This window comes from Chrysochloris asiatica, unplaced genomic scaffold (genome assembly GCF_000296735.1).
Source record: "Chrysochloris asiatica unplaced genomic scaffold, ChrAsi1.0 scaffold00293, whole genome shotgun sequence".
Lineage (NCBI taxonomy): Eukaryota > Metazoa > Chordata > Mammalia > Afrosoricida > Chrysochloridae > Chrysochloris > Chrysochloris asiatica.
The window spans coordinates 813,738-823,138 of NW_006408811.1; positions in this window are offsets into that span (position 1 = coordinate 813,738).

Below are 9,401 nucleotides of genomic sequence, written 5' to 3' on the forward strand. Positions count from 1 at the left end.
GTCAGGAGGTCACTTCCTTGGCCCTCAGGGTCCATGGCTCACTATCCTGAGGAGGGCCCCGGGGTTGGATTTTCGTCCATGTTGTCACAGGGCCACAATGTCCCCAACATCATTGTATCAAAAAGATATGGTTGATGTTCAACTGTTTAAAGAGGCAACATGTAATCAAGAGTGAGTGAATGGTACTAAGGAAGAAGCCCAATGTGCACTGAAGGTGTTGTCAATGAACAAGGCTCTAGGAATTGATGGAATACAAATTGAAATCTTTCAACAAACTGCTATAGCATAGAGGCATTTGCTCATGTATGACAAGAAATTTGGAATAAACTACCTGGCCAACTGATTGGAAGAGATCCATATTTGTGTCCATTCCAAAGTTAAATGACCCAATGGAATCTGGAAATCATAGGACAGTATCATTTTTATTACATGCAAGTAAAATTTTGCTAATGATACTTTAGAAATGGCTGAAACAGCACATTGACAGAAAACTGCAAGAGGTTCAGGTCAGAGTCAGATAAGAACATGGAACAGGGGATATCTGACTGCTGATGTCAGATGGAGCTTAGTTGAAAGCAGAGAATACCAGGAAGATGTTTATCTGTGCTGTATTGACTGTGAAAAGCATTTGACTGTGTGGCTCATGACGAGCTATGGACAACATTATCAGTTTGTCATACTGTGGTAGCTTTCATTTTGCTCTGATGTTGTAAGCCATGGCACTGATATTTCAAATACCAACAGGGTCACCCGTGGTGGACAGCTTTTAGCAGAACTTCAGACTACCTGAAGCAGACTAGAATGAAAGACTTGTTGATCTATGTTGGAAAATTAGCCAATGAAAACCTTATGGGTCACAACAGAGTACTGTCTATTAGCTAACTGACCTTCCTTTCAAGAATGCACAGTCAACAACACTCCGAAAGATCCTATGCTTCCTTAACTCTCACCCACCACTGCTAATTGAGAAACTGAGATGGGGTTTGAGATCATCTCAAAAAAGAATTTGAAGCTTAAAGAGTTCCCTATTTGTATACATATATAAAGTACACATACATGAACATTTAGAAAAGGGTCTAGTCTAACTGCAGTTCAATGTAGAACTATGTTGTTATCTTAGGTGCTGTTGAGTCGGTTCCAAGCCATAGCGACCCTGTGTACAATAGAAGGAAAAACCGCCCAGTCCTACACCATCCTCAAAATTGCTGCTATGCTTGAGCCCATTGTTGCTGTCAATGTGTCAGTCTATCTTGTTGGAGATGTTCCTTTTTTATAGCTGTCCCTCCACGTTACCAAACATGATGTTCTTCTCCAGGATTGGTCCCTCCTAATAACATGTCAGATGAATGAGAGTCAAAGTCTAGCCATCTTTGCTTCGAAGGAGCATTCTGGTTGTGCTTCTTCCAAAACAGATTTGTTTGCACTTCTGGCAGCTCATGGAACCTTTATTATTCTTCTCCAACACCACCAATATACAGATTGACTATGTATGGGGAAATAATACAGCCCTGGTGCACATTTTTACTGATTTTAAATCATTTAGCATCCACTGGTATTGTTCAAATGACTGCTTCTTGGCCTATGTACAGGTTTATCATGAGCACAATTAAGTGTCCCGGAATACGCATTCTCCACAATGTTGTCCATAGCTCATCATGATCCACACAGTCAAAAGCCTTTTCACAGTCAGTACGGCACAGGTCTTTCTGATATGCTCTGTTTTCAACCAAGCTCCATCTGACATCAGCAATGATAACCCTTTGGGTAGTGACTGCATGTAACAGAGTAGAACTGTAGAGTTTCCTAGGAATCTTTAAGGAAGCAGATCACCACGTCTTTCTCTATTGGAGTCACTGGGTGGGTTTGAACTGCCAACCTATCCCTTTCTAAATCTGTTGGGAAGCTTTTGTCATGAAAGGGAAGTTAGAATGGCAGTTTGATCTTGTTTTGCTTTCTCCATGTTTTGTCCTGGTTTGGACCAGAAAGGTGAGACTAATATTTTTGCAAATGGCACAACCTCCTGGGTTGTAAGAACAAGTTGCTCGAGGAGCTAGCTGGGTGCAGCTTTCATCATGATGGACAAGTCAGCAACTGGAAGCAGAAAGAAAGTTAACGAGAGATACATAGAAGTGGGTTCTAATGAAGAAACCTTGGCAGGAAAAAAAAAGTCAAAATCTGGGCCCTGGATCCCTAGTTTTAGACTCATTTTCTGGCTTTAACAAATAAAACCTTAGCCTTCGAATACAAATAAAAAACATCAATTTTTTTCTTTTTTTGAAACATTCTTCTGTAGTTTGGGGGGAAGAGAGAAGAGGAGATGGACAAAAGGAGGAGCTACAAATTAGCGTCTGAAACATAAAATAGTGCCGTGACTTTCAAACCCCACTTTTGAAAAGTGAAGGGAACACTTTAAAAAAAAAAAAAAAAAAAGGAAAAGCACTTGTACTGAGATGTACATACACAACTTCTCTTTCACCTTGAGACCACCAAGATAGTATGGATGATGGCAAGCTGGTCTGGGTTTTGTTTGGATTGGGTATTTTTATTTTTAATATTTGTCTTCTGAGTCAGAAGTGGTTATCTCTTAGAAGAAAAATTTGATGGCTTGAAAGCTGCCTGTTTGTGCTTTCCCCTGGCAATGTTAACATTTAAATAGCCTTCACTCTGGTTCAAAGTTAGCACCCAAGTAAGATAAATTAGTGACCTTAATGCTGCCTCCATTTGGCCTGAAATGGGCGGTTCTGTAGGCGATGCTGTCAATCTGGGTGGCTGGAAGGCCCTGTCAGGACAATGGTGGCTTTTCATGAAGATTTAGTAATCTGAAGAATGCAGCCTGCACTTGAGAGAAACCTGCATCTGTTGATATGTTTATGTGGCTTCTGGGGTTGAGGGGAGTGATATGTGGTATGCCTGGAAATTTACAAGTCAGCTTGAAACTGATTTATTGAGACTTTATGAAAAGTTAAAAAAAAAAAGAAAAGAAAGTCACTTATCCAGTTTCCTGGTACATTAGTTTAAAGACTGATGAAAATGAGTTGTTGTTTTTTTGTGTTTTTCTTTCCTGTTGCAAACCCTGACCCTTCAAGCTGATTACGGAAAGACCCCACTCCCATTTCAGGGGTAGTCTTCAAGGTAATCTTGTCTAATTGCTGATTTAAATACCCTGCTTCCCATATACAAGTCATTAGTGGCTTGTACAGTTTACTCTAGCATGTTATCAATGGGGCCAAGATTGGTATCTATTAGCTGGCGTTACCTACCACCTTTAGGATAGGGGATACACCTCCATGCTCCCTTCAGATGGGTGTTATGGAGAAAGTATAAGTGGTTCTATGAACCACTTATATAACTTTGTCCCCACTGTTGCCGAAATGAAAGTCAAGTCCGACAACCTCCCAGGAGTGCCTGCCGTGATGAATGGATACTCACAGCACCACAACCCTTGTCTCTGCAATTTCAACATGTTGACTGTCCAACCCTTCAGTTAAGGAATTCTTTCAACCATGAGCTAGAGCTGACTCAGGGCAACTCACAACAGCAGTGACATTCCTAATGGACTTAAACAAAGTTGGATTCCGCACAGAGCCACTCATCCCCACAGGCCCTCTCTAACTCAAAGCTTCTCCTCTCTCAGCTCACTCCTCTCTCAGTTCAGTTTTCTTGTCTGTTACAATGGAAGAGACTTATTTTGAGTGTTAAATAAGATAGCAAGTGCTTCTCCTAGCATATTTGTTGCCCAGAGTTGATTCCAACTCACGACAACCGATGTGAGTGTGTTTTCAATGTCTATGATCTTTCAGAAATAGATCACCAGGACTTCCTTTCAAGGAAAATCTTGGTGGAATCAAACCACAATCTTTCCTTTAACAGCAAGCTCATTAAATGCTTTGCATCATCCAGGGACTCTTCTCCTGGCAGACACTCAAACCAAACCCACTGCCAGTGAGCTGATTCCAACTCACAGCGACCTTGTAGTTGGTTTCCAAGACTGAATTTTTCTGGGAACTGACACTCTCATCTTTCTCCTGTGGAGCCAGTGGTGGGTTTGAACCACCGAACTTAGAGTTAGCAGCCCAACACCGTACACAGTAACATGCTGTTGTTGTTAAGTGCCATAGAGCCGGTTCTGACTCACAGTGACCCTGTATAGGGTTTCCAAGGAGTGGCTGGTGAGCTCGAATCAAGGACTTTGCTGTTCAAACTGCTTTGCAGTCCAGCACATTAACCCACAGTGTCACACCAGGAGCAAACAGTAGGTGCCTGATACATGTTAGTGGAACCAGTATATTGAACAAGAACAACTTGTGGTATCAAAGCACAAGTTATATTTGCTTTCCATGGGGCCTTTAAACTTTATTCAGGGTAATGGGGTAACACTCTTTAGACTCATATGAAGAAACAGACTGGTTTGTGCTCATTCCCAGGAAAACTGCCACCTTCGTATCTTTAAGTCAGACAGTGAGGAAGGAAGATACAGTGCGCAAACTGGTTGAATAACAAAAATCCTGTGTTTTCCCTTCACTCTTGAAGCCGGCTCCACCTAACCTCTTCCTGCTGCCTTCCACATTCATTAGTGACTGTTTCTTTGCCTCTGCTAGATAAGCAGATCAGGCCAGGTGGAGGAAAGGGATAAGGGCAGAAGAGGTCCGAATCAGCTGGGTAGTACCAGGTTCTCAGGACCTGAAAGACGGCTGATTGTTCCCTCACACGCACCTCTAATAAATCCTTGGCGGTTTTCTTTGGGGGTCCTCTCTCTTGAAGCTCCCTGGGCCCAAGTGTAGATACTATCTCTGTGCTGATCAGACCTCAAGGGGTCAGCCCTTGATGATGAAAGAAGCCCTAGTTGACTTCTGCTGAAGCTACCTTGCTCCACAGACCCTCTCCTCCCCACACACCCTCTCCTTCCCACACACCCTCTCCTCCATACAGACCCTTCCCCGCTCCATGTACCCTCTTCCCCTTCCACAGACTCTCTCTCCCCCACCAGTCCTCTGCTGCAGGGCTCCATTGGGATCCATGAAGGGCCTCCCAAGAAATACCACCCAAGGAGGCACCGTTCCTCACCTCTGTGGAAGATGGAGGGAAGAAAGTTTTAACTGAAAAATTTCCCCACAAAACTCTTCTCCCCATGCTCTGATTCCTTTTTTGATCAGAATCTCAGATCCATTCCTTTATGATTGTGAGAGTGCATGTGTGCGTGTGTGTATGTGTGTGTGTGTGTGTGTGTGTGTGTGTGATGGTGGTAGAATCTCTCTCATATCCACTTGATTTCCTGATACTTGTCAAATTGACACCTTAGTCTAAATTGAGGCAAGACATTGATCCCCTTCCCACATAAACACATTGACCATAATTTACAATAATGGAAACTTTAACTGATAGTGAAGATGTAACAGTGTCGTTAGGTGCCATCAAGTCAATTTGGACTCAGAGCAACCCTATGTACAACAGAAAGGAGCACTGCTTGGTCCTGCTCTAAACTCATAATTGTTGTTAAGTTTGAACCCAATGTTGCTGTCACTGCGTCAATACATCCCATTGGGAGTCTTCCTCTTTTTTGCTAACCCTCCACTTTACAAAGTACGATGTCTTTCTCCAGAGACAGGTCTTTTCTGACATGTCCAAAGAATGAGATGAAGTGTCACCATCTTCTGTAAGGAGCATTCTGGCTGTACTTTTTCCAAGACAGATTTATTTGTTCTTCTGGCAGCCCAGGGTACTGTCAATATTCTTCTTCAACAGCATAATTCAAATGCATCAATTCTTCAACCTTCTTACTCATTCATTATCAAACTTTCACATGCATTAGCAGTGACTGAAAATACCACGGCTTGGATCAGGCATGCCTTAGTCCTCAAACAGATATCTTGGCTCTTGAACACTGTTAAAAGATCTTTTTAACAGATTTGCCTAATGCAATAGTCTTTTGATTTCTTGGTTGCTACTCCCATGAGTATTGACTGTGGATCTAATCTTTTCTCCATTTATCATGATGTTATCCATTGGTCCAGTGGTGAGAAATTTTATATTCTCTACATTGAGGTGCAATCCATACTGAAGGCTGTGGTCTTTGATCTTCATCTGTAAGTATTTGAAGACCTCTTTACTTTCAACAAGCAAGGTTGTATCATCTGCATATAACAGGTTGTTAATGAGTCTTCCTCTAATCTGGATGCCACATTCTTCTTCCTATAATCCAGCTTTTCAGATTATTTGCTCAGCATATAGATTGAATAAGTATGATGAAAAGATATAACCCTGGCACACATCTTTCCTGATATTAAACCATTCAGTGACTGCTTGTTCTGTTCTAATAACTGCCTCTTTGTCTATGTACAGGTTCCTCGTGAACATTATGAAATGGTCTGGAATACACATTCTTCGCAGTGTTATCAATAGTTTGTTATGATCCACACAGTTGAATGCCTTTGCATAATCAATAAAGTACAAGTAAAGTACTTTCTGATATTCTCTGCTTACTACCAAGATTCATCTGATATTAGAAATGATATCTCTAATATCTCTAGTGCATTTTTTTTCTTGGTATTCTTAGCATAATAAACCATATAATTGTCAGATTCAAAATGGCCAATATCAGCCCATTTCAGTTCACTAATGTCTAGGATATTGATCTTTATGTGTTCCATTTCATTCTTGATGACTTCAAATTTTCCTAGATTCATATTTTGTACATTCCACATTCTAATTATGAATGGATGTTTAGACTTGTTTCTTCTCATTTTGAATTGTGTCCCATCAACAAATGAAGGTATTGATAGCTTGGCTCCATTCCAGTCATTAAGACCAACTCTACTTTGAGCAGGCAGTTCTTCCCCAGTTGTGTTTTGAGTGCCTTCTGCCCTGAGGGGCTCATCTTCCAGCATTCTATCAGACAATGTTCTACTGCTATTCATCAGGTTTTCAATGGCTATCCATTCAGAAGTTTGGCCCCCTCTCTCTCTTCCTAGTCTGTCTTGGTCTGGAAGGTCTGATGAAACCTGTCTACTATGGGGAGCCTTGTTGTTGCTTTTGTTGCTATGTGCCATGGAGTAGATTTCAACTCATAGTGACCTTGTATAGACTTTACAAGCAGCAGCTGGTGGGGTTGAACCACCAACCTTGCTCTTAGCAGTCCAGTGTTTATCCTATAGTGCCACAACAGGTGAGTTGACGGGTATTTAAAATACCGGTAGTATAGCTTTCAGTATCACAGCAACACACAGGCTGCCACAGTACAGCAAACTGACAGACGAGTGGTCATGATTAAAGTAGGTGCCCCTGATGCAGATAAAGCACAAGTTTAGAGCAGTTGAAAAGGAACTGATATGTGATATTTCAAAATTACGATACTGAGGAGAAATCAGAGCTGTGGTGGATTATTTTTAATTTTTTCTTTAGTTTTGTTTTTATTTTGAATCTCATGGGTGTGTGGGGTGCAGTACAGTTAAAGCATCTATTATTCTTGATCAGATCCTGATTATCTGAGTAGTTTCCAGAACTGAGGGATGGTTTGTGAGACAACGGTTCACTCTTATAGGGACTTGGCTACACCCTCCGGTGCCCATGTCAGCCCTGTCTGTGAGTTTTCACTTTCTGCCTTTGTAGGGCCATGTCTACTGTGGCGTACAAGAGCCTCTGACCCAGTCACTGATTCCCCACCTTGGAGAATCCTCTAAGGTTCTGAAGTGGACGCCACACTCCCTTGAGCCTGCCTTATTTAGCTGGTGCTTGGTGCAGTCTTAAGCAATGATCTTCCCCAGCTTTGATCTGACTGGTCACTAGCTTGTGATCTTAGGCATATACGTTACTTAACTTCTCTAAGTTTCAGTTTCCTCATCTCTAAAATGGGAAGGGAGTCCTGGTGTGGTGCTGCAAGATAAAGCACTATACCACACAGTCGGTTTGAACCATAGGGTCGGTGTTCAAACTTACCGGGTGCTCCTTGAAAATGCTCTGCAGGTTTGCTATGCGTTGGATACTTAACAAAATGGGAAGAGTAGAATACCAACCACATGTGGTGTGTGTGAAAATTAAATAAGGTGAGGCATGCAGAACAGTTAGCTCAGCACTTGGCACATGTTGTTGTTAAGTGTCATTGAGTCAGTTCTGACAAATAGCCACCCTTGTATAGGGTTCCCAAGGAGTGGCTGGTGGGTTTGAACTGGTAACTTTATAGTCAGCAGTCCTATGCTTATACTGTAGCACCACAGCAGGATTCAACTTGGCACATGTTGTTGTTAAGTACCATGGAATCAGCTCCGACTCATAGTGACCCTGCACAGGGTTTCCAAGGCTGTAAATCTTTACGGGAGCAGAACGCCTCATCTTTCTCTCACGGAACCGCTGGTAGTTTCTAGTTTCGAACTGCTGACCTTGAGGTTGGCAGCCTGATTTGTAACCACTACGCTACCAGAGCTTCTTGGCACATAGAAAATCCTAAAAAGGCATTTTTGGTTATGCAAGGATAGTGGGAAGCTTGTTAAACAGGCAGATTCCCTGGGCCCTCCTCAAGGTTCTGATCCTGGAATCTGTATTTCATACAACTTTCCCTAAAAATTCGTTTGGAAAATCAGTTTGGCAGTACTGCATATTTCTCCTCAGTGAGATTGTCTTTCTCTTTCACAGCACTGTGTGAAATGTTATTTATACATTCAGGCCAGTCCTGCATAATGCCTATGAACCAGTACTCTGGAATAAGAATGTCTAAGTCAACCTCGGCTTGGTCATGGACTAATAGTGTGTACATGGGAAGAAGGTTATTCATCTTCCTGTGCCTCTGTTTCCTCATCTGTAAAATGGGGTTGTTGTGAGAATTATGAGTCAATACAAGTCTATACAAAGAGTATATGAGTATATACTAAGAACTTAAAGCAACATTGTGTACACAATAAGCACTCAATAAATCTTAATGACCATTGTTCTGTTGTTGAGTGCCATCAGGTTGGTTCCAACTCATAACAACCCTGTGTAGGGCTCCTGAGGAGTGACAGGTGGGTTAGCAGCTCAGCACTTATTCTACAGTACCACACCAGAACTACTAGTGGCTATTGTTGATTTTTAAGTGACATCGAGTTGTTTCTGACATACAGAGACCTTGTGAAGGATTTCCTAGGCTTTAAATCTTCAGGAGCAGAAAACTTCATCTGTCTCCTGCAGAGTGACTAGTGGGATTGAACTGCAAACCTTATGGCTCAAAATCCAGTGCTTACCTTATGGAGCCACTGCATTCTTCCTAGTGGCTTGTTGTTGTTGTTGCTAAGTGCCATTGAGTTGGTTAGACTCATAGCAAGCATGTGTGGGATTTCTAAAGAGTGGCTGGTGAGTTTGAACCACCGAACTTGCAGTTCAAACTGACCTTATAGTCGAGTGCTTATCCTTGCTAAGTGCCATTGAGTTGGTTA